At 37.9% G+C, this 27,360-nt stretch overlaps 2 long non-coding RNA genes and 1 other non-coding gene across 3 annotated transcripts in view; 1 reads left to right on the top strand and 2 right to left on the bottom strand.

The window, feature by feature from the left end:
- Positions 1–8,610: 8,610 nt before the first annotated feature.
- Positions 8,611–8,697, bottom strand: Trnay-gua (transfer RNA tyrosine (anticodon GUA)). Its single transcript is given in 2 exon segments — positions 8,611–8,646; positions 8,661–8,697. It is a non-coding gene; the product is annotated as a tRNA-Tyr (tRNA).
- Positions 8,698–16,124: 7,427 nt separating this feature from the next.
- Positions 16,125–17,043, bottom strand: LOC134751503 (uncharacterized). Its single transcript, XR_010128668.1, has 2 exons — positions 16,964–17,043; positions 16,125–16,320 (listed from the first exon to the last, which is right to left on the bottom strand). It is a non-coding gene; the product is annotated as an uncharacterized LOC134751503 (long non-coding RNA).
- A 7,573-nt stretch (positions 17,044–24,616) lies between these two features.
- Positions 24,617–27,360, top strand: part of LOC134751462 (uncharacterized) — a 48,808-nt gene continuing 46,064 nt past the window's right edge. The window contains exon 1 of the long non-coding RNA XR_010128664.1: positions 24,617–24,813. This is a non-coding gene — a long non-coding RNA (uncharacterized LOC134751462). The remainder of the gene's footprint in view (positions 24,814–27,360) is intronic.

Raw genomic sequence — 27,360 nt, 5'->3', positions numbered from 1 at the left:
GGATTACACCTATTATGGGCTCGAATGTGGCTGGCTAGGCCGAACTTGGTCTTAAAGACTCTATTGCAGGTGCCACAATAGAGTTAGCCAGACGCGTTATACGTATACGCGTACGAGAAGTCCCCAAACAGTATTAGACTAACGTAGCGTCTTACGTAGGCGAACGACGCGCGAACGCGAAGCGAAGCGGCGCAACGCGGCTAAATCAATCCTTTGATACCCACAGAAGTGTCCTCGTTGCGAAGCGATCTCGTTGCGAACGCGACGCGGGACGAGTTGTTCGCTTACGTAAGACGCAGCCTAACATGGGGATTATAGGAAATACTCATGTGAGCTTGTGCCTAGTGGAACCTAAGAGCCCTTTCCCACCGAGGTCTCGCAAAAATCATAGGTATGTTCACACAAGGGAGTACCTTCGCAGCGCTTTGTACGTATTTTTACTCAGAAGAGAAGACTTTTAGCAATAATTTAAAAACGGCTGGACCGATTATGTTCGCTATAGTTTTCGTTGAAAGTATTTATTAAAATTTTATTTATCCATCTTTGGGAATATGTCAATCGATTCTACTTCCTGCGCGATTTAAACAATGGATTTAAAAGTTTGTAATTAACCTGCTAACTACAAGGTGTAACAAAAATACTGGGGATCCGTTTTAAGGGAATATTCGGCATCGTGTTCTGATTAGGAAAAAGTATTTTTTTTTTGAGACAACAACCCAGTGCTTTCGCTACACCAGATAAAGTTTCAGGGTTCTCGAAATGTAAGTTCGCGAAATCTTAGAAATGTTAAAAAGCAAAGTTATGCATATTTCAATACTACTGCGTGTACACCTAAAACAAAAGAAAAACAAAAGTTTGCGTTATTTTTCACAGTTTTTCTTTTTGTGCAAAGTTGAAACATTGAAAGTATTGAGATATTCATGTGGTTCACTTTGGGTTTGGTGTTATTCTTATTGCTTACAAGTTCGTCATAAGCAATTACTGACTAATAAACCATAACATAATTATAATAAATATATTTCATTGTTTTAAAGTTAGTAAAACCATAGCATACCATTTCAATTGTTTAAAATTGCCGTCTGTTCGAGACAGCCCTGTTGGTTCCAGGAGGCACGGAACATCTACCGAGAACATCGCTCGACGAACGATGTCGTTTAGAGAATGATGCCTGGGGAAACGACCGGCGTATCTGGCAGCTGAGCCCATGTTGGCCGTTCTCCTCCACCATGCAGCGGTGCGCGTTAGGAATCATTGTCCAGCAGTGTGCCTAGAGGGGATGGCAAGGCGTGCAGCCACGCACCCGACTCAGGCTTGGGGGCGACCTTTATACCTTTATCACCTCCCGAGGCAACTTTCACTTCGTTTCGCATGCACCATTCAGCGTGAGCGATCTTGAAGATCGTATCAAAACCGTAACAAATTGTTTAATCAGAATCCAGGCGTCGTAGCACGGTACGCTTATCACCATGCCTGTCACGTTCTAACAAGTATGTGAGTGCGAAAGTGACGGACTTAGTGATAGGTGAACCATGTTGCGTGGGCTGGTCTCATTACACTGGCTTTCGGCATAGTCTACTCGCCCCGTTCCCACAATATGGCATGGCATTTGTTGGGAAATTATGGAAACTTGTTTAAAGTTGCCTTCAACTTGGGAAATAAGGTATGCAGTTTCCCGTGCCCAAGTTAAATTATTTCATAATGAACATTTAAGCACTGGAATTATTTCACAACGAAAGCACGTTTTGGGTACTGAGCAGAAACATTTGGAATCTAATTCAAGAGGTTTTTGTAACTTTGTGACACAATATAGAATCGATCGATTCATTATCGTAACAATCGTAACAGTAATTGAAAACGATTGTTGAATTTGGAATTTGTTGCGCGAGAATAAGGTAAACGCAACGAACTAGAAAAACCGGACAAGTGCGAGGTGCGAGTCGGAGTCGGACTCGCCCACCGAGGGTTTCGTACTTTTACTCACTTTTTTTGTTTCGTACTTTTTAGTATTTGTTGTTATAGCGGCAACAGAAATACATCATCTGTGAAAATTTCAACTGTCTAGCTATCACGGTTCATGGTTTAACATTATGAGATACAGCCTGGTGACGGACAGACAGACGGACAGTGCAGTCTTAGTAATAGGGTCCCGTTTTTACCCTTACCCTTACGAAACCCTAAAAACTATAGAAGTCTGTCGATAAGTATATTTTTTTATTCAGTCCCTTATACTTTCTTTACTTAACTAGTATTTACTAAGCAAAGAGCCTGATTCGAAGCAAATAAAAAGCTTTTTCTTAATATGTTTCCAAGCTAGCCAGCTGGAAACTTCTCGAACCGAAGTGAATTAAGAAAATTGGTAATATACGACATAGTTCCACCAGACTTTACATATTACTGTAGTAGACAGGGACAAATCTTCAAGCAGCTTTCTTGTAGGTACAAGTAAAGTTAAAAGTGGAAGGTGATATCAATTTAGGCATATTACAATGCACTTAAATTATGAATATCAGAAACTACCACCGGTTCTAGGGTAGTGTAGGGTGAGAACCGGTGGTAGTTCCTGAAGTTACAGTACCTACCGAGAAGATACCGGCGCGGCGCAAACTCGGCGTGTAGTGAATTACACGCTACCCGAAAAATAGGGAAAATTTATAAGAACAATTAAAATTATTTTTGTCTAATAATCTTCATATTATTCCTCTATCAAACGCTCTGGCTATGGAATGAACGTTGCGAGGTTTTCTCATGGGGTCATAAAAAAGGAAAGTACAGTTTTTAAAACCCCGCCAATGCGCATTCGATGTGACACCTCTTTAGTTGCACGCGTTTATATAGTTGGTCAAAGGACTATCTCATTTCAAACATATACAGAGAGAATCATAATTACTTTCTTTGTCTTACACTAGTACTAGCAACCAAAAGAAAAGGATGAGTATAGTTTTTTTGTTCTTATTTACTGACAAGATTTGCTTGACCAACTATAGATATGCGCTTAATAAAAGATTACGGGCTTTAAGCTCTTTTGCTACCGACGTAATCCGATGTAATCATCTTTATATAAAATATACGGTACATTTACGACCTTAAATATGCATAATCTTTTGTGTATGCTGTTTATGTCTTTTTTGATCGGTGTACTTTGCGCTTAGCTGCTTTTAATGTGTTCATAGTAATTTGTAGCCATTTTTCATGTCAAAATATATTCTTGGAAGGTCGACTACGCAGTTTGGAACTAAATAATTTATATTTTGTCCTAAACATTTTTCCAGATGGCGCACTAAGTAGCTGTCGTATTGGACGAAGATTGGACGGTAGTGTTTTTCACTATTATTATTTTTTGTAGGTACTTTATTTTGTATACTAGAGTCAGAGCAAGCTAATTTTGTATGGCATTTGGGATGAAAAAGTGTGGTAATGTCATCATTAAATTCATCACAATCAGATTTGTACCACCATTCACCATCGAATGTCTATGAAAATATGGCTAATGACACTCAGTCATTATCGGGTCTAACGCGATAAAATTTCATTATTTTACCTTTTTTCGTTTCAGCTAGGTTGCACTAGCTGTGGTCACGGAAGATTGACGTCCCAGCAAAATGTCATTTGAGATATTGGTATTAAAATTATATGTAATTGCATATGTATCCATTTTTTCAGTATTAAAGAATTTTATTTATTTATTTGAGACATATCTTGAAAAATAAACACTGAAGGGGTATTTATTTTACTAGGTACTATTTACGAATGGTTTTTGCTCTTTTGGGCCTAAGTTGAATTTTATTAAGCAAAATAAAAAAATGTCGGTCAACACTAAACAAATAAAAGCATGTGTTGTATATAATAAATGATTAAATTATTACATTATTAGTCCAATAAAAGCAACATTATTTAAACATTAACCTCTTTGCTACGTAGGTACAGGAGGCCATTACGAACGTTACTTTGAAATCAGAATTACCTTACCTATATCTACATTGTTTATGAGCTGATATTTTTTAGATAAATTAATAATTTGCTACATACAATACAATAACTATAATGATAATATGTTATGAGTAAGCTATTGATATGCTGTGCCCTTACAGGGTCCATGTGAGACATTGTATATTATAATTTACATCTATACTGTACCATGGTTGCAATAAAGAATTATGAATTACATTATGTAATTTAGTTATAATTCGTTCGTGGACATGTCTGCACATGTATCTCAACGAGAAAGAAAAAGACATGATTTAAATATCATTTTCATGTAAAATTGTGAGATTGAATTGGCCTCCAGGACAATTTAAATACTAATCCACTCAGACATTTTGAGAAATGAATAGGAACGAACTGCCAAAGCGTGCAATATATTGAATATGTCCATTGAAACGGGATTTTAAATTTAACAACAAAGCAGGTAAATTGTAGACGAACTGGCAGTGACAGCCACCATTGTTCGATATGGCCCTAGTTTTTGAGGAAATTCATGTGATGTTGAGTTTTTTTTTCCAAATAGGTATCAATCGATTCTACCTTTTATATGGATCAAATGTTAATATCGCTCAAATAAGGGCTACCGCGTTTAATTTCACCGCTAGGGGCGCTAGCGTAGATGGTCTTTCAAAATGTCAAAATCACAGCATAGAAGTTTGGGGGGTTTCAAGCTTTATTATCGGGAATTCTCCTTATTCATAATTGTGGTAAACCTTTGTCCATCTTTGATTTATAAGTTTAAAAAACTGTAATACCTAGGTTAAGATGTACTAACTCTAATATTATAAGTCTGTATATAACTAACAATCTATGGGCAATCTGGCCTGAAATAAAGAATGTATTATTATTATTTGTATGTCTTTTCCATATCTCGGGACCATGGGGTCCCGGACCTTTAGGAGGTGTGCGTAGGGCCGAAGCCAACAGCGCAGAGGCCCTAATTTAATCTAAAAGCAAGGGATACACGTGGCGGATACCATTCCCGAAAGCACAATGTGATACATCCGGAGATGGTCCCCGCCAAGTGCAAAGACTATTGCAGTGCAGCACTTTTGTGCTGCGATGGGAACTAAGGTCATGGGCTTATTTATTTAAATGTTTATTATTATTAATCATGGTAAATAATAGCTATAGCTCAATAAATGTTAGTAGTTTGGAAAAAGTGCCAACTAAAATATATGCAAAATTAAACAGGTTAAAAAAATGACACATTTAGACGTTAAAATACCCTTGTGTATTTGAGATCTGTTTTTCTGGACCTACATCTACAGTGGCGCCAACTGGTGAGCATAAAAACGATAGCCCTCATTGCATTAAAGCAAAATTATTCAAAAATTCAGGGTCCAAATCGGTTCTTAGAGAGGTTGAAAGCGTCTGGAACTGAATGATAGGTACAGGAAAAACTAATAACTTAGCAATTTTTCCTAGGCTTTTTATTATTCGGGCATCTAAAATATTGAACATGAACTTTCATAGGGTATATAATAATATAATTTGGCTGTGTATTAATATTTTAGCGCCAATAAATTTATTTTAGCTTCTAATCTAAGCATCATATTATTAAAAAAAACTAGCAGCAAAATCAGGGCACCCAAAAAAATTATAGGGAACTTAAAGTTGGCGTCTTTTCAAATAATAAGTTGGTAACTAATATTGTAAAGCGTGTTTTAAAATTTTTATTGTCATCTAGTTGTTCACACCTAAGTAATCATATTGAGCATATCGTTTCAGATAGTATTTTAATACAAAAGCGGAAAAATTTAATGAATATATGTCACTTTTTATAATAAAACTTTCTTTATGGAAATGAGTAACAACGTAAACATTATAATACCTACATATACAGAATACCTAAAATTACCTAATGGTAAGATACCACATAAGCTCTAAATACCCCATTTTTAAATAATTTAAACATATGCATACCTAGTACTTTAAATTAGTACTCCATTGCGCATCCTGTGACCGCATCTTCAAGACAAAGTTTGGTTTTGCGAGCCACATTAGGGCATTTCATAATCCGGACCAGAATTGTTAATGGGGTAGCCATTGCCGGATGCGGCAAGGAAGAAGATGATGATGATGACTTTAAATTCACAAATTTCCTAATCCACAAAACACCTCAAATTTGTTTACCAATACATATAGTCGAAATCCCTATAATCATGAAACACCTAATCGCTATTAAACCATTATATTTTTCAATTTTTAATTACTAATTTCAATAGTTATCGCGGTGTTCTGCCAGAGTCAAAAGATAGGTGCGACGACGAGCGAAGCAAGGAGGGGCGTGTTAGGTTGAACGTGTAGTGACCAAACAGCGCGCGTAGCTGAGCGAGCGAAGACAGCGTGCCAGAACCGATTTTATGTGTTTTATAGTACTAATTTAGAAAAAGAGCTTTTTTTGTGTTATGTATATCGTTTAGTTAAAACTTGTTTTCACTTAAATAAATTTATGAACCATTCCATAAACATTATCTTAACCACGACACAAGCGCACACTTTAAGTTTTCTACTTATTATAATTTTTATTATTATAATTTAATTTTAATAATTACAAATTAACAAGTTTGGGAACAAATCAAATTATTTTATTAAATATTTTGATGTGTTTTTTTTAAGTAGTCACACTACTATATATAAATTAAAAACTGTAATAGATGTCATATATTACAGTTTTTAATTACAAATAAAATTATAAAATTATTTTATATATTATCAAATACTCGTAATATAAATAATTTGAGGTAGAGAAAATATGAAGGGTACACGGAAAGAACATGTCTAGTCAGTTTTTTCGGAAAATGAGATATTCATCTCAAAATGTAGAGCTCTTAATGAACTATTAGTGATATCTTTTGCTACCACTGTATAATATATGTAACACAACTTTTTTTTTGTCAAAAACGACGTGGTCACGGAATTACCATACATTTTGACATGGTTCCAAATTTTAAAACCGCAATTACTACAAATGATACATAAGTTAGTTACTAGATGTGTTCTTTCCGTGTACCCTTCATATGGTTATGTAACCACCCAAACCCACCCGCCAAATCTCATTTCATATTATTCTAACATAATAACGATACACTCGTTGAATTTAAACTGTTGTGAGACATACTAACATTAAATCATTTTACGGTTTAGACTCACTTGTTTTAGTCACTCGCGCGACATGTTTCGGTGAGCCTAGGTCTCCTTTCTCAAGCGCTAATAGTGCGAGCAGCGCACGCAATACACGGTCGTCGTGAACGCTGCTCGCACTATTAGTGCTTGAGAAAGGAGACCTAGGCTCTCCGAAACATGTCGCGCGAATGACTAAAACAAGTGAGTCTAAACCGTAAAATAATTTAACGATACACTCCCCAATAATGAACAGAATTACTATACACTCTGTTTACACAGAAATGTCCATGAAGCGACTCATTTTGTTTGCCCTTGATTCCAGTTCATTTCGTAGGCGTTCGTTTCGATCCTATCTCGGTGACCTTTTGCTTCCCCAAAGCACCAGAGGTCTTTATGAGATGGCGCATACGACTACAATACTGAGTGAATTAGGGATCCCGAAGGTCTAAAATGTATTAAAATAGTCATATTGAATAACGATTCCCATGGGACCGATATCGATATTCGATTTTGTGAATAAATTTACTCTGTACTTACGTTTACGTTTCGAGCAATAACGGTTTCTAATTTTTTTTTTTTTCGCGAATTTATGCTTAGTATTTGTTTAGTATGGCCATCTTAACACGTTTTTGACATTCAGGATCACGACCTCAAAATCACCCGGTAGGTATACTTACCACATTTTTATCGTAACAACATTTTTAAGTGAAACATACGAAGATAAATCAATATAGGTTAGTATTAACTAACCTCAATAGACTTAAAATACGTGAGTGACCCGTTATTAATATATTTAATATAAACTTCAATAGAGTTGTAAGTAAGTAGGCGTAAAAAAGCAAAAATCGCAAATCCATACCTACAACAAAGACGAAAGCACAGTCCACGCTAAATAAGTAGTACGATATTTTGTTAATAAAATAGATTATTGGTAAATAGCGGTGGGTGGTAAATCTTGTGTAGGTTGAGACTTACACAGCTTCCCGTGAGGGTGTTAGTGGTGACGTTGTAAAGCATTTTATTTGAATAAAAAGCAGGCAGGATTGGCAAGAAGGGAAACGGGACACGTCAAAAATACGACTTTATTCAGTAATAATAGTCGCTACAATTGTAATGGTGCAGAGACCGACCAAATCCCAAACTGAGCAAGTATTTTACTATGAATACATAAAAATATAACGTTGGCAAAAAAGTGACTAAAGTCGAAGCGGTGATGGTGGCCTAGCGGTAAGAGTGTGCGACTTTCAATCCGCAGGTCGCGGGTTCAAACCCCGGCTCGTACCAATGAGGTTTTCAGAACTTATGTACGAACTATCATTTGATATTTACCAGTAGCTTTTCGGTGAAGGAAAACATCGTAAGGAAACCGGACTTATCCGAATAAGCAAAAACTGGTGCCTACGCCAATTCTTAGGATTAGTTGTTAAGCGGACCCCAGATTCCCATGAGCCGTGGCAAAATGCCGGGATAATGCGAGGAAGAAGGTGATAAAAAAGTGACTCCTTCGAGCCGGATTTGAACCAGCGACCTATGGATGACAGTTGTAACATCTACAGTCCACCGCTCTACCAACTGAGCTATCGAAGGCTGGTTATCTTCTACGAAATTACACATTACTACTCATTAAGCACGTAGCTAATTAAGTACCTCGTTAAGCAATATTGCAACTAAATGTAAAGTTGTGATTAAAATGTGAAACAATTACTTAAAAATAAACACTTGATCAAAATATGACGTGATTTTTTAGATTGCCAGTATAATGTTTTAATAGTCGTTTTATCTATCAATACCCAAATTACGTTATCAGGTAAGGTCGTAAGGTGGGTAATTTAGTGTAGGTAAACAAAATGATAAGAGTTTTGAATGATTCACGGTTAGTTTAACTAGGCTTATATTGATCGGGATACCCGTGAACAAGATGCATGAAACTGCGTCGAAATATCAGGTGCTCATAAACAATACAAAAGGTAATCACGGTCTAGTGAAACAAAATGATAATTTATTTAAAATAAATTATACTCGTAGATGTGCGATGTGCTCGCCGATAGAACAGATAATCTAAGCGCCACTTGCACTTGCACCATCCTACTAACCCGGGGTTAACCGGCTAAACCGTTAACTCAGTGTCAAATTGTACTTGGTTTTGGTTTTTATATGTTCTTTAATTTAATAAATATACAGTATACAATAGTTATTTGTGCAACAAGAGAGTAAAGTTGGTTTTTCTTGCGTTTATTTTGAGTTTAAGTTAGAATCTTGAGCGTAGCGAGAGGCTCAAAAACAGGAGATGTAAAATAACTTTGCTCTCGTGTTGCACATAAAAATTTTCACCTCAGTAGTGAGAACATATTAAAGGTTAAAATGTATTTCGAATTACGAAGAATAATACAGAGAAACAAAAATTAAAAAGCTACTTTGTTTCACTCCCTGGAGTGAGGATAGTCGCACTTTCGTCACTCCCTGGAGTGAGGATAGTCGCACTTTCCTCACTCCAGGGAGTGACGAAAGTAGGCTTGTTCAAGCTGCTGAGGTGAAAAGTAATATGCTGTGTTTGGATATATTTGTTTAGCGAAAAAAAAGCACATGCTATGCTACTCGTCCATTATAAGATAAATTATAAATATTATAAGTCAAATTGTACTGGTAATCATGGTAACTCTAGGTTTAACCGGTTAACCTCGGGTTAGTGAATGGTGCAACTGGCCCTAAGAGTAACAGTTACATTAACCAAGACTGTGAGAATAGACTCGATGGCAAATTTTTATTAGTTTTATCAGTCGATCAGGTCCGTTTTGAGGATCAAATGTCTTTAGGTGCATGGAAGCAAATACACTACGTCAGTTATTATTCAAAGTTGAAACCGTCTTGAAGTATAGAAAACAAGAGAACTGATATTTATACGGCGAATAGCTTCTGCCCGCATCTGCGTGGAATGATGAAGATTATTGATAAAAACTATCCTATGTTTTTCCCGGAGCTCAAACTATCCCCATACCTAATTTCATCTAAATCGCTGTAGCGGTTTGAGCGTGAAAAAGTGACAGACAGATTTACTTTCTCATTTATAATATTAGTAAGGATGTGCGTGATGATGGGACTGCCACTAAGGTCAGAGTGGTTTTCAACGCGTCCTGCAAAGGTGTTGGGTTCTATCAATTTTCTAGGTCCATATATGGCTTCAGGTTACGACATATGATCACCATGAACGGTCTTGTTCATGTTCATTTCCGTCCAGTTTGTTTTGAAGCCGAGCTTTGTTATCATATTTCATAATAATGAATTCATAATTCATAATATATCAGTTAGTTTTCATATGAAAAAAATGGAATACCCTGACAAAAGTCCGGACATAACTCTAAAAATCGTGGATGGTCATTTCCCCAATCGCCTACAATTTACCGTTATCAATGCCACGATAAAATGTAAAAGCGACCATTAAATTTAGATTTTCTCCAAAGACTTTTGTGGACCATTAACCCCATTATTCTCGTTACCATTATGTTGTTGTTGTAGTTGTACCTTTCCTTTCCTCTGCCCAACTCCAAACCTGCAGCTAGCTAGTGGTTAATTTATGGTATGGTATGAGTACTCTAGGTTTCTAAGAAACCCTGACACTCGCCGAGTTCCCGCAATGCTGACAAAGTACCTACCAAAAATCCTAACATGTCAGGGGAAATCATTATGTATGGCAACCCTAATCCCAGTTAGCAGGGACTGTTGTATCAGACTCACAAGATAAAATCTTGCCCGAAACTATGAATTTGTCCATTCTTCCTTTATTTCAAAAATTGTAACTTCGACTTTAACAAAATATGATCTCCATGAAGTTTAATGTTTATAATGTCATATTTAGTAAGAATAGACCAAATTTTCATTTACGACAAATTCGGAGTGACCAGAGGTTAAACATTCAGGCCTTAATCGACCCCCCGATAAATATCATTCAGGTTGCGCCTGGCATACCCGACTAATGCCATTCTCATTAATGGTATAAGCTAGAGCGGGTAAAGTGTTTGTGAGCCAGTGTAACAAGACATCAAGATGCGTAACAACTATTATTTTTATCTTATCAACTACGTAGGTATAACCTGCCTCGATACCTCATGTCTGAGGGTCTTAACTGCCATAGGTTCCTCACGCTGGTCAATATTCTGCCTTGCTAAAGGAGCCTTAACTAGAACTTGAAGTGCGTTACCTCCTCGATTTCGGTTATCTATTCAACCTTTTTCAGTTTATCAGGCTTTTACCGAGTCACTGCCTTAAAGTTAAAAGGTAAAGTCAAGAAACCCAGAATTATCTTAGTGGACGGGTAAATTTTCATCTTAATTTGATATATATATTATTGTTGCGATGCGCTACCAGAAGAAGTCAACTGGTAGAGAATGCCATTTGGTATAAGGTCTAGACTACTTGTAAGTTGGTAAGTTGGCTTGGTTGGGTTGGCTTGGTAAGTTGATGGTACTATTTGCAGGTACATTGTATCTCGATTACTACTAACTGGTCTAGTTGTCGACTCGGCCGTTTCCGATTGGAATAAAATCCTGAATGCCTGGCGTGCCCGCGCCATAACAATGCCATCGGTATCGGGAATTTACCATCGCTGTGACGTCAGGCGCTGACTTATGGTTAAATTGTGGAAGGTATAAACCTATAGTAAAAAATATGAAGGCAGTTTTAAGGTGATGGTGAGATTTCTCGGCTAATGTGAATCAGTGTGAACAAATTTAAAGTAAAACTTCTTTGACGATGACATTTATCGCTTTATTGTGCGTGTATCACTACTGAGAGTTACTTCAGTCAGAAAAAAAATCTGAGTTACCCACTAGTCGCGCCTAAAGAAGTTTTACTTCAAATTGCAAAGGATTTGTTTCTACGTATTTGTCTTGCTTGTGTTAAAATAATTCCGACACTGATATTCAAGTTTAAACGCTTGTTAGGTGAAACATTCTCTCGAACTCTGACGTTTCAGTACTGGCAATCTGGATTTGCTTACTCTGGGAAAATGTTGCAAGCCTCGTTTCCGATGAAGAAAGCAATTAGAGTTCGATAGTTAGCTTAAAAGGCACGAGAGAGGCCATACTGGCGCTGAGAATGGTTGTTGACAGGAGAATAGACTTGGGCCAAAACACACATATAGCCTTTATCGACTTGGAAAAGGCCTTTGATAGGGTCAATTGGAAGAACATGATGGAAATTTTAAGGGAGGCAGGCTTAGACTTCAGAGACCGAAGAATAATTTTTAACTTATATAAGGAACAGGAGACAATTATTAGTGTGGGAGAGGAAAGTTGCAGAGCAAGGATAAAACAAGGTGTGCGGCAGGGTTGTCCACTCTCACCCCTTATTTTTAATATATTTATAGAGTGTGCCATTAGAAAAATTTTAGAAGAAACTGAAGGAGGAGTCAAATTTAATGGGGAAAGAATAGTATTTATTAGATTTGCGGACGACATAGCAGCACTGGCCCCTAGTTCAACTCAATTAAAAAGAGTAATGGAACAGATGGATTTAATCTTTACACAATTTGGACTCAAAATTAACACTAATAAAACTAAAACACTAATTGCTTCAAAATCTCACCCGGTTAAGGAACAAATTGACATCAGAGGGACACACATAGAACAAGTAAACAAATTTAGATATTTAGGCAGCTTAATTACACAAGACTCCAGATGTACAGGGGAAATAGTATCAAGGATAGCAATGGCGAAAACAGCTTTCAACGCCAAAAAACATTTGCTTAAGGCTAGGATCTCTAAGAGTACAAAAAAACGCCTAATTAAGATATACATCTGGAGCATCGCTTTGTATGGGTGTGAGACGTGGACAATGCGGCAGAAAGATAGGAAGCGATTAGAAGCTTTTGAGATGTGGTTGTGGAGAAGAATGGAAAGAATAAGTTGGACGGAGAAAAAAACGAACGAGGAAGTGCTTCGAATTGTGGGAGAGAAGAGAAACCTGCTGAGAACTATAGAAAATAGACGAGGCAGAATGATAGGTCACTTGATAAGACACGACACTTTCTTTAACACTATATTAGAAGGCAAGATAGAAGCGAGAAGAGGCCGCGGAAAACCACGAGCAAGCTACACACAACAACTGAAAGCGAAAGCAAATGTCGTGTCTTACAGGGACCTAAAGAACCTGGCCGAGGACCGAGAAAACTGGCGCATACTCCACCGACAAGAGCCATGCTCTTAAATTATGAATGAATGAATGAATGAGTTAGCTTAACTTTGCACCGACTTTAAAAGAACAAAGTGAGGGAGTGCTAGTACTATTAACGGTGACATCGCCACACTTTGTCATATCAAATGCCATGCAGAGTTAGCTTGATTCGACTCTATGTGGACTCTATTAACAAGTGGCTCAGTAAGAGTTTGATGAGACCTAACCTATTTGTATGGTTTAAAATCTTGCTTTAAAAAGTTACGTAGGTTATTGTTGTTAAACGGTTTAGGACTAGGAGGATATAACCAAACGGAGTAGCCATTAACAGGCGTTCCCCTCTGTCAAAAATAGTCGGCCAATGGTCATACACAATGTATAGACTGACGTTTATCTGACATGACTATTTTGACGTTACGAATATATTTGACGTTCCCCTCCCCCGCAAAAATCGGCAGACTTTTTGTACAGCAAATTACAGACGTGGCGTCTCCGTTTGGTTATATCCTCCTAGGTTTAGGAACTGAATTCATTCTATTCGGTAGTCGAACGGACCCGTCTGAATAGGGATTTACAGATTCAGAAATAACTTGTTAAAATCATTTACAAAATAAATTAACTTGCTTTAATGCTGACTGTACTATACAAAGTATGTTGACCTTGTTTTTCAGTGTTCTTTTGAATTCACGGCCGCTGTTTTTAATTTATTTATAGGTAAAAAAAACCCTAGAAAACGTTCATCTATACAATAAGTTTCTGTGCTAACGGCCCATTTCGAACACTGGTTATAAGATTTCATTCATTCTTTTAAAATTATGACTTTAGTCCAGTGTGACTAATTCGCCAGTATCAAGGTCTTAGGAGCTTTAAATACGACAAAAATTGTACGGTTAGTACAAGACAGTGTACGGTGATTTATTAACTCTTGTCAATCGATAGCTGGACTTTACAAGAAGCACGTGGACTGCCACGGACTTTCCGTTGACTCTAAAATGGTGGTTCACAACACACATTAGTTTACTGTATAATTAGCTATCGATATTACACTTTAAACAATACTAGCGACCCGCCCGGGTTACACAAAACCTTTACAAATTATACACTAAAACCGCATCAAAATCCGTTGCGTTGCGTAGTTTTAAAGACATAGGGGCATACATAGGGACAGACAGACAGCGGAAAGCGACTGTTTTATTGTATTGTATCATTTATTTCAGACAAGTAGCCCATATTATATACATAACTTAATTACAAACAACATTAAAAATAGATAAATTAATCACAAATTAATTAGAACAACACACAAAGTCACATAAATTAAATTAAAACAGATCATAATAAAAACAAAATTAAATTATTAAAAAATTCAAAATTCTACTATGTAAGTAGTGATTAATGAGCAAAACAGAGTAATTAATCACGAGGCTAACTATCAAGATGGTGCTCGAACCGGAAGCCATGGTTATAACTTCAATTCAATCTTTAAGTAGTATGGCTCCATCGATACTGTCGATGATTTTGGCAACGTCAAAGTGGGATCCACGTGGGATCGAATTAATATTTCTTGATTTTCTTCAGCCAGTGTACGGTAAATAAAATTATGGGCCTCTAGGGCTCTAGCCAGACACGGTTAGAGGTAGAAATACCAAATGCTCTTAGAGCACGACGTTGTTCGGTAGTTATTGTTGTTGTCTCGTAAAACCGATAGCTGGATTTTACGGGAAGCACGTGGACTACCGGCCGTTGACTCCTAAATGGTGGTTAAACACGCTTTTAGATTAATTCTTCATTCACTGCACACTACCAAATTAGATTACTGTATAATAAAGCTATCGATATTACACTTTGAACAATATTAATGAGCAAAAAACAAAGGAATTAATCACGAGGCTATTATCAAGATGGCGTTCGAACCGGAAGTCCTCTGGTTATAACTTATTAGATGTCACCGCAATACGATACCGATCTGTCAGTGTCAAAAGTGACGTTTTTGGTTGGAGAAATGTCACTTTTGACACTGACCGACCGATACGATACCGAGTATCGCTGCAAAATCTTATAAGCATTGTTAGAATTGGGCTGCAAGTCTCTCGCTCAAAGGATTCTGGGAAAATACTACAAACCCCGTTTCCTATGAAAAAGCAATTATGAACAAGTGGCTCAAGTGATCGATGGAGCAAACACGATTGTTGATACCTACTCTCGATTTCGCTTCAACTTGTTTAGTTTGGGATCTTATGCTTTGAGTTCTGAACTTTCTGGTTTTTTTGTAGGGTACTTCTTTTAATTCCAAATGCACAGTGTGTTGTTTCCATTTAGATTTTGGTACCGTCGTAAATTAAATATTAAGTTTTATCCATCGAAGAGTACCGTTAGTCCGTTCTGACGGCATTTAGGTAGAGTTAGGCCAAAGTAAGTCTGCACGGATATTGATATCGCACGCAGTGCAAGTGTTATTTTGAACGTCAAACTTCTATGAAATTATTATGTATTAATAACTCTTGCGCAGCATGTGCTATCAAAATCGTTGCAGAGTTATGTTGGCCTCTCTATCTCCATTTTAGCGTATTAGCGCATTATGAAAATTTTCAACTCAATCAGACTCGGGAAAGTGATTCAATATTAAATTACAAGATTAAATTGATAATAATAATTTATATGCTATTAAACTTTGTACATTTGCATACTGTTTGAAACAGTTAGAAAAAGTGAAACAATATTTTACACACGTAATCTTTATCCTTTTTCTGAAAATAAATGTATGTTTCTTTGATTAAATTGAATCAAATTTCTACTATTCCTACTTCCCTGCTTATATTTATAATGATGCGTATACTTACTTACTACTTATTTGGTTGGCGAGATGATCCAAAATGAGTCTTGGCCTTCAACACAAGAGCACGCCACTTTACTCGGTCCAGAGCGATATCACGCCAGCTTTCGCCGACGCCGAGCTCACGGAGATCTGCCTCCACTCTATCCGCCCAACGATATTTACGATGACTAACAGGACGGCGTCCAGTTTGTCAATCCAAGTAGGCCCTTTTGGCTAGGTCAGGCTCCGAGAGCTATGGGAGACCGGCCTGGATGACTCCCCCTATGGAACACGCACCATAGGGGCAATCCTCCCTCATATATATAGAGGCGTGGTTGAAGAGGAAACACGGGGCCCTAACTGGAGGAACTGGAAGACGGTAATCTCCTTTTGTGAGGAGGTCATCTTGCAGAAGGAGACAGCGGAGCGGGGGCGCGAAGACGCGGCCGACGCGCCCCCGCTTCGGCGCAGACGAAGAGGGAGAAGACGTGCGCAGTACGCTGCTGTAAACCGCGTCCTCCCTCGGTAGGGCTAGTGGGTTGGGGGCCCACATTGCACGGTCCTACACGTCTGGGGGGAGAATCAGAAGCATTCCTGATTCTCGCCTCCTTTAGTGCGGGTACCCCGGTTTAATACCGGGAAAAGGGGGGGGGGCATGGTGGAAGAATGAATGCGCGAGCCCATGATGCCCCCATACAACGTCTGAGAGGGTGACGCCGCAGGGGATGTTAGTGGGTATTCTCCTCCCCATCCTCTGGTTAGAGGATGTACGGGAGGAGCGAGTCCCACATACCACCCCCCAATGGGCTTCCCCAGCCCGGGGGGTGAGATGCGTAAATGCATTTACCCCTGCGTCAAAAAAAAAGGCACTTTTGGCTGCCCAATCTTCACCCATCCTTTCGAGGTGGCCAAGCCAGCAGAGACGATGCGCTTTGGTATCATCTATTTTATTCGGCTTGGCTATTAGCTGTTCTACATGCTTTGAATTATAATACCATCTAAGCCGTTAAACCAGTTTAGATGGTATTATACTTCAAAATCATCCCTTAAGGTGAAAATGGGTGTTTAATCGCAACGGACGTCTAATTCTATGCAAGCAAAGTCGCTGACAGAAACTAGCTAATAACCTGTATTATAATAGCCTATATTATTAATGTTGACATAAGCATAAACATTATTAGATATTCAATGACATGCATTAGAAACAAGATATTGTACGCCAAACACTGGCTGATTGTGTCACGCACTTTATGTAACTTAATGATCATTTGTATTTGTATTTTGTATTAAAGGAAGCGAAGTAAAAGTATGTAAAAGAAATGCCTCATTGTCGCCCACATGAATGAAGCGTCACGCCAGTTTTGACAAAAGCAATTAAGGAGTCGATCGATCAAGGGGGGAATATATTGTACGTGATCGATGTGTTTGCGTGACATTTACTAAAAACGTTGTTTAAATTGTGTTTTATCAACACCCTATTTTTAGGGTTCCGTACCAAAAAGGTACAAAAGGATCCCTTATGGTGCAACTCTGTCCGTCTGTCCGTCCGTCTGTCACATTGCTAAATATCTCGAGAACTACTTAAGCTTAGAATTTGAAATTTGGAATAGTTTTGAATGAACAACGCTAACCCAAACAGTAGGTCAAGTGGGATATCATTTATTTGAAAGAGCTGAAATTTAACAAGTACAATTTTTTTTTTCATAGTGAAAAAAGAAAACTTATGAAGGAAAATGTTAGCCAATTTGCCGATAGGTGGCGCTGTACACAAATACGCTTATTATACCTCTGGTCAAAAGTCTCGCGATTAAAGTAACGTGAGAAAATTGAAAGTTTGTACGGAACCCTCAGTGCGCGAGTTAAACGAACTCGCTCTTGACCGGTTTTTTTGAAATATTTACAAGTTTGTGAGCAAAAAATAATGGACCTTAAAAAATAATTGATTTTCCAGGGAATTTTACTTGTACTTATAACTAGCTCCACTTAGTCCGCGCACAGAATAAATAATAGTACTAGGTACAGAAGATTCAGTCTAACATAACGCGTCTATTACGACAGATATGACCGCTAGGTGGCGCAAGCGCGAATAGGCGTCCGTTCCGTAGCGGTGTGCGGCAACTACTATGGCACACTATGGCTAGACACCAAAATTGGTGTGGGCCGCATGTACTTGTAGTGACGCGACGAAATCGCGGAGTGAGTCATGCCTGGCCCGCGTCGTCTACCTCGTATTACGACTTTAAACTGCTCTGCCCCAGTAATCTTATTAACAGTAACACATTTACTGTCAACGTTTTCGTAGCGCGACGCTCGTAGCCGATCTCAGCGTTTTCCCGCTTTGCAGAGGAAAGCGACTACGAACAGAGAACCCACCGAGAGGGTTCCTGGCACTTTAGTGTTAAAATGCACCTGATTAAGACGAAAAAGGACGACCGACCCAAACCGCTTTTCCCTACAAACGTAATCCTCATTTTCCTCTCTGAATATTAACATGCCGTCCCGAAAAGCCGGGACAACGCTCGGAAGAAGAAAAAGAGGTACATTAATAGGTTTGCCTGTAAGTACCTACTTAGGTACTTACTATTATAGCATATGTATTAAAGTACAACATTTAAAACTTTCGCGTTTTGACCACATATTAAATCACACTTACAATCGCGATATACCCGATTGTAAATGTGATTTAATATATGTAAGAAGTAATAAAAAATCTTAATCAATGTAATGTAACATATAAGTGCTCTGTTAATAACGAAAATCCCCAATTCAATATAGTATGCTAAGCTTTTTTTTATTATAATTAAATGTTAAAATTCAAATTTAACAAAGCTCCAGTCCCTGTTTACTGAGTTAAAAATAAACCTTTTTATTGATATTATGTTGACTTCATTCTCGTTTTGAGGAAGATGTTTATTTTCATCCTATTTGTAATTTAATACGTTTTGTATATAATATCTGGTTCATCTATTTATAGCTTTAATAACCTTGTATCTTTCATAAAGATAAATTATTTTTTCTTGTATGGTCTACATACCGCACTCATTTCAGCGAAATTACTTACAATTGCGTAAAGCAATAAAATGCGAGTCAGTACACGTTCATCATTAGAACCTATCACGCGTGTCCTCGTTAGCACTATCATTCATAATGTCGCGCTTTTATATTTAAAGTATTATAGTAATTTTCAATAACTAGCTACCCGCCCCGGCTTCGCACGGGTAGTTCAACTAATTTACACAAAACCTTCACAAATTATACATATAAACCGTCCTCTTAAATCACTCTATTTAAAAAAACCGCATCAGAATCCGTTGCGTAGTTTTAAAGATCTAAGCATATATCTTAGGGACAGACGGACGGACAGACAGCGGAAAGCGACTTTGTTTTATACTATGTAGTGAAGTGTTTATTTTCGGCAATATTGTGAGTTATCATTATGTCAAGCAACCAACAGAATACAATTGCAATTGCAGCAATTGGTGTATGTGACACTAGCAGCCCATACACTTCTCTTCATGCGGTGTCATCTCCTACTGGAGGTTAGCGATGTTACTCGCAATAGTCGTAATTTAGGAGTCTTTTTAAAAGGACCAGTTTCAATTTTTCTTTTTTTTTAACTATTAAACGCAGTTGACACAATGAATTACCTAATTTCTCTGAAATAAAAGATCTAATTCTTGTCTAAATAAAAAGAGGTTTAAATACCCACCCACCACGACCACCACCACCAAAGCATCCTATTTCAAAAAGCATTAGATTATTTTAAACTAGTTTATATAGTTAATCGTATGACAAACAAGATTCGAGTCGCTTATAATATTAGTACTTAATAAAGAATTAAAGAGCTGATAGTGTCTTGACCCATAGCGAGGACTGCGTCTTCACTAGCCGCGAGTAGTTACTGGTGTAGAATAGCATTTGATAAGCCCTTGAGCTTGACCAAAATCGCAGGGCAACTGGGCCAGTTTTCCCGGCTTTAGACTTATTAAATTGTAATTCTTTAATTCATAAAACGCGCCCCTGGGAGAGAGTTTTGCATTTGTATGCAAAACGCAGCCCTCGTTTCCTCCTAATTACAAACTTTTTAAATTCGCTAACGAGTCGTAATTAGCGTCATCTCGAGTGGTATTCACGTTTATTGTTCCATAATAACTAGTCTCTTGAGCTGTGGGCAGGAAAAGTCGCCAGGGATTTCAAGACCAACTTATATTAGCTCAAGCGTGCTTGCTGACGAGATGAAATATTTTTTTGAAATGTCGGCAATGTATATCTACCGAGCACGGGCAACTACAAGAGACCATTTCTGGTTTTAAACCATAGATATATTACTTCGTAAAGACCGGCCTTACGAGCACTATGAATGGGGGACCAGGACCAGTGAAACCTGTGTCGAAACTTCGGTAAATAAAGGTAACAAAATAAATTCGCGATAGACCCGATTGTAAATGTGATTTAATACTATGAATGGGTATGGGTAAATTGGAGTCAAAATCGCATTTAGTTACACCAGCGCGCTCAGTCGTGTGGCGAATTGCGCAGTAGAAAGACGTCACCATTGGTGTTAACAAAGTATAAGCTTATGCTACTAAGGAACGTTGCCTGGCTTAACGCCGCGGACTGGACACACGGCGAGCAGCAAATCAAGGCTATTCATACATTGCGCTCGATCAAATGTATGAACGGCCTTGACTTGGCCTTGCATCCAGTTCACGGCCTAAAAAAACTGGGAATTTCGACTAAACACCTGTCTATTCCTATTATTGGAATAGACGATCGATAGAAGACGATCATTGTTAGGAATTAAATATAAAGTAGACGTCTGATTGGTAGACATTCCTTTAACCTTAGCCAGGAAATTTTTGGCTTGATAGGTATGTATGTATTTTTGTATGCTATATAGGATGTTTCAATTCCTCTGCACGATGGGCCATCATACTGGGCCACTAAGATGGGCCAGCGTGTAGACACGGTAGTGGTGTCGGATGGCTTAATGGCGGCGGCGGGATGGCGATGGGATGGCCACGGTGTCGGATTTTCGTCCGCATATCAAAGGTAGTGGGCCAGCGATGGCAGCACGCATCTACAAGTGACCCATTCCAGAACTGTATCGGGTAGTTGCGTTTCAATCATCGTATGGTCATCTCGCTGGTCCAATGCTGGGCCATCGTGTAGAGGAGCCATCACCATCGCATGGCCATCTCGCTGGTCCATCGTGTAGAGGAGGCATTTAAGGACGACTCACGCTAGAACTGACCGGGTCCGGGGCGAGGCTTCCGACAATTCGTTTTATGACGGGTGATCGATGATCACGTGATGCTATCTATAGAAAACTGAGCTACGGCCCGGACCCGGCACGTTCTTAGCGTGAGTCATCCTTTAAGGTAGGTTTCATCAGAGCTACTTGCACTCGGCTGGCGATTGTAATAATATGCCTTGCGCTCATTAGTGATCATACAAAAACTGCGAGTTCTGAAAACACCAACTGAATTGTTTTCCTGAAATCTGGAGCCCGATTGTTTGTGTAGGCAAACCTAACCTAGAGTTTTGAATCCCGTCACCCGTGAACGTGATGCATGTAACTGCGTCGAAATATCGGGAGCTCATAAATAATATACCTCGGCTAATATTAACTAGTGAAACCTAACCTAACCTAAACCATGGGGCCCAGGCCAGTTTTATAGGGCTAAGCAAGTAGCATATGATCCCACTTCTTCGCTGTTTTCATTTGTTCAACCATGTGCAATACACCCTGTATAACGCTATATCTTATTTGCAAAACTTTCTCTTTCAAATTATTGCAGTGTTATCTTGGTCTAACCATAGAGTAACTTATACTAGAGCGGTACTGTCATAGTAAATTTTGTAACCCCAGTGAATTCACTGCCATCTGTCGACACACTTTAAAACTAAAAATGAAGATTTATAAAAATACGATAAAATGTATTTAAATATGGATAAATGATTTTTTTTATTTGCATTAATTATTTTTATGATTTTGACCCATGTTCTTTCACTGATATGCGTTAAAATTGTTAAATAACAAACGAAACAGTCAACGCCATCTATACGACAGTAGGCCAAAGCTAGTAGCGCCCTCTGAACGAGAATCAAATTTTCTTGATTTTCGAGGCACGTTTTTTCCTTAGACTGTATCCATCTATTACGGAGTTATATCTATCTTTGGTCTAACTTTAGCTATAACGAATCACTTAAGTACGATTTGTTAAAACGGTGTCAATATTTGGATAGCAAATGTATGAATATTGTAAGGGGGAAATTCACTGGTAACGGCACTACTTCAAGGCCTGGCAACATCTGGTTTCTTGAAGCCTAGGAACACCATTACAAGTATCAGTAATCAAACTGCGGTCTAATAATTTAGGATGACTCACGTTAGACCGGGCCGTGTCCGGGCCGGAGCTTCCGGAGCTTCGTTTTCTATGGAAAGCATCACGTGATCACCTGTCATGTCATAGAAAAGTAAGCGCCGGAAGCTCCGGCCCGGACACGGCCCGGTCTAACGTGAGTCATCCTTGATGCATACGACACAGTTGCATCAATATAATTTATATCTTGCGCTCTTGAGCAAATTTTACGGTAGGTGCTGACATTGAAATTTTTTGGCAGAAGAAAATCTTTACTGAAAACAAATTCAAATTAAAACTTCTCCAAGGTTTTACTGAATATTAAGAGTACATAGTAAGAGACTGCTTTGTTGTTACTATCAATCCTACTAAAACAGATGTGGGAAATATATAACAAAATAGCGGAACATGCGAGCGACCAAGTACTAACTCACAAATATTTATTAGTTATTGTATTTTATAAATTTAATCATTATTTATTTATTCGATTATATATATATGTTTATTTAATATTTTTTGCTCAATACATGATGGTACAATGGCAGATCTAATGCCTTAAGGCATATATGCTCCACTATATATTAAACTAAATACATGCTTGACTTACACCTCTTTATATATATTTTTACATCTTCCCAAACCACTCACTTCCACATCCACTTTCAATTTTTTCCTTGTATATTGTTTCTAATTTGTCCTTATTATTAGTTACTGCCTTTACTGTTCTGAGCTATCTTCTTGCCCTCTCCACGGAAGACCAGCGCTGTAGCATATACCTATATGTTAGAGCATATGCTGAGTGGTGTCCATTTGTAGCCTCTATAGCAGCATCAATATTGTAATTATTGCATGTTAGTATAAGCTACTTGTAATTTTACGTGTTAGCGTATAAGATCTTCTTCTTTTTAAACTTGTATGGTGCTGTATGTAGATTTTTACAATAAACGTTTTCTATTCTATTCTATTCTATTCTATTTGTTCTATGCCCAAACTAACCTGTGCATATGCCGTCAACAATTTCCTCGGTGTTAGCTAACTGCAGATTCATGTAACCATCGGCGTACACCAAGAGCCCCATTTCAGCCTCACAAGCACGGATTTCCCTGTCAAACTGTTGAGGAAAGGCTTGGGGTGGATTGGCATAGCCGCTGCCATTGTTGGTTATTTGTCTGGAAAATACACAATTCACAGATAAGTTTTGTACAAGAAATAAGAAATAGATAGCTTTAGAATATATCACAACAGTACCGTTTTCTTTTAACAGTTAAAATATATACAAATTCAGTTATTCGCCGAATAACCTTATATTAAAAACCACACGCCACAAACTTTTTTTTAAAGATTGTTTATAAGGATCAGAGAGCGAAACTTTGGTGCCGATGACAGACGTATGACGTTAAGTTTAAGTCGCATATAGGATGTTTATTTATAAAAATGCTTGGTAATTTACACAAAAATAAGTAAACAGAAATTGGTTGTCATTTCCAACAATCTTGTTTTTAACATGACAAAGACAGTTAGTTATGTTTTATACGTGGCCAGTACGTATAAAAACTCTCAACTCAAGGTTCAATATCAGTAAACTAAAAAGGCTAATAAGTTGTTATTTGATTAAGTATCTAGATAACAACACACTGTATTTAGCTTGACGTCATACGTCTGTCATCGGCACCAAAGTTTCGCTTATGGATGGTATAGAAAGGATCGCAATCTCTTATGGCAGAATTGTTGTAAAAGTGACCGCGTTAAGCTTTAAATAATAGTTCCTAATCTCTCCGGTGGCGCTAGCTAGGCTCTGGGACATGAGTATAACATGAACCATATAAGGCAACAAATAACCCGACCAAATTACGTAGGTTGTTTTTGGTAGTATTTCGGTGTATGGTGGCGCCGCCTAATTACTGTTTTTTGATGGACACTTTTCATACATAGAGATTTGGCTCCTTTATACAGTCTCCATGGTTTCGCTCTCAATTAAGGATGCTAAACTTTTTTGAACTATGTTTTGTGGTCCTAAGCTATTCCAGTTATGATATTAATCGCTAAACCTACTTCCTCATTTTGACACATCTTTGACATTACTTATATGCTCTTTGGATTCTACGTCATCTTTCTGTGTCTGTCTTTTTGCCAGCAAAACATTGCTCATCATAAGCTCGTGTCGTATAATTTAAAATTTGTTTTCTTATTTAAACTAACAATGAACTTCATTTAACTAATATCACCCACTCATAAGATAGAATTGAAATATACGAGTAGGTGGTCGTCATTACGATACAATGTCGTCTGCGTTTACCGGATTCAGTGAAGAAGATTTGAAGCGAATCAAATCCGTGGAGACAGGTTCAAACATCGGTAAGAGAAGATTAAACTTACTATAAATTAACCTGGCCTTGTCTACTACATCTTAATAAGATAATAATAGCCTATATCAACTAAAAAATAGATTGACCTCGTTTTGTAAAATTGTTCACGTATACCGATACTAACTTACTGGGAAAAAAGCGGTACTAAAATTACGTTACTATTAAGCCCTTACCCGTACAACTTAGTCGCTGTGAATTAATTTGTCACGCATGGATAAGTTTATTGTTAATCCATTTTCTTGATTCTCATCTATGATAGTTGCCCTCTTTAATTTAATTCATAAAAATATTAGCATATTTAGTAAGCATCAAGGCAGTGGCGTAGCGTGAACTAATCGAGCCGTGGGCATAATCGCATCTGCGAGGCCCTTTTCTTTGACTGTGCCCGAAGGGGCCTCGCACGAGGCCCCCCTTGGGGCGCGAGGCCCACTTCGGCCACGCCTAGCTACGCTACTGCATCAAGGTAAGGCAGGCAAGTAATCGAAAACAAATATCACAAGTTGAAAAATCGAACATCGTGAGTGTTGTGTGTCGATCCGGTGACATCCCTAGTGCGCAAAACGTTCAAGTTAATAAACAAGACCAAGTGCGGGTAGGTCGAAAAACTCGCGCGCCTAGAAGATGTTGATGTCAACTTTAGCCAGCTTCTCCGAGACCACGGGGACAACGCCGTCCTCGAAACGTCGGAGGTAAATTTAAAACTTATTTTACGCGATTAAGTCCCGTCGTTGTTAATAATAATGAACGGAACCTGTCTACGTATTTACCAAAACAGACATTCAAACTTAAATTGAAATGTAAGCTTTCGTACCAAGTCTCTGCCAACTTCGATATTAATTAACTCTAAAATAATCTAGGTATTTATTTTCGCGGCCTTAAATTTAATATCCCGAGCTCATAATGTTACAGCCGCCGCGTTCAACTTAGCCGTTTCTTAAAAAAACTTCTCATTTGATTTTGAAGCTTATTTTATGGTGAGGATAGTTATTTTTGCATGGGATTTTATTCAAGAATTGTGGCTAAGTTGATTGCGAGAGGATAAGCGTAAGGAGAGATTCGGCTTGGCATGAATTATTTTCTTAATGTAAAGCGACGAAGCTTATGACTGAATGCCACTTGACTGGAGTAGAAAATTGTATTCCTTTGAGTTCTTGGGAAAACGTAATTCATACTCTCCGCTACAGTAATCATTCAATATAAATTTCTCTTATTGAACCTCTTGATTGATTTCTCTTACCGTAAAGAAGCAGAATTAGCTAATGGATGAAGTGTTCAAAATGATCTGCACACGATATTATTTGCGTAACATTACGTTGAATTTAATAGTATATAACATATTTATCTAGTGCAGTAAAGTAACGAATTCGCTTCGCCCCGGCCGACAATTACATGTGATAGATATATACAGAGGCTTTCTTATTTACTGGCAGCGGTGTAAGGTCTGGAGGTTCCTATTTTTATATTGATTTAAACTAACACGATTTTCACTCATAATTTTAAACTTACACGGGACTTAATCCTCTTAAAACGGCCTGAAATTATATTCTCACCGAAAACAACTATAAGGATAGACTCTTATATTTGACAGATTTTTCTCTGAAATGTCCTACCACATTTCAGATCACTGAAAACGATTTAAAAATAAAAAAATGTTAATCGTAGATTTCCTAACCCGTTTATTATATTCCGTTAAAGAAGGCAATTGTCACTTGAATGGAAGTCCGATCTAAGTTTATATCGGCTAATGATATCTTGTAGGTAAGAACAATGACCCTTTTAATTTTCGTCAATTAATTTTGAACTATACTTCACCGTCTTAGAGTCGCTTTTCGTCTATTTTCAACATTGAATTAGGAAGCTTGGAGCATAGAAGGCCACAATTTCCCGTCTGTCATCGATCACGCGGCTTCCGCCCACACTCTACAAATAAACGGTCACGTGACACCGTGACAGCTGTATGTAACGACTTCTATAATATGGACCAGCCATTCGCAAAAATCTTATGGACCGTAAACAGCAACATATTTTTATAAACAGGCTCTTCCCGGGTGAGAGCTGGTAAAGTATGAGCCAGTAAAAAATCACTAACCCTTAATTCATAAAACAGCAACCTCCTACGAGTACGAGTATATTAAGCTTTGTGTTTTTCTAACAAAAATAAATATTAAAATGTCGGATAGGGGCAAACGATTATCAACAGCGGCGGTAGCAAGGTCATGATTTTATTGCCTGTGTCCAATCACCATGCCTATTACATTCTAACAAGTAAGTATGTAAGTGCGAAAGTGAAGCATGACACAACAGGCGATAAAAACGCTATCATGCTAACGACGCAGTTTGTTAGATTAGACAAACGTTAATGAATAACACCACAAATTATTTTTTACATTTTTAGGCACGTTTGTACAGCCAACGTGGCCGCAGCTGACCTTCACAAGGCATCATTACTTAGAAATAATGCCAAAAGTGAGGTAGTTCCTAGGTTTTTTTTTACGGATCATTAAGGAGTATGATTACTATGATTAAATTGATGCTG

This window comes from Cydia strobilella, chromosome 22 (assembly GCF_947568885.1).
Source record: "Cydia strobilella chromosome 22, ilCydStro3.1, whole genome shotgun sequence".
NCBI lineage: Eukaryota > Metazoa > Arthropoda > Insecta > Lepidoptera > Tortricidae > Cydia > Cydia strobilella.
The sequence above is the reverse complement of the archived record's forward strand: the minus strand, read 5'-3'. Positions and strand labels throughout refer to the sequence as shown.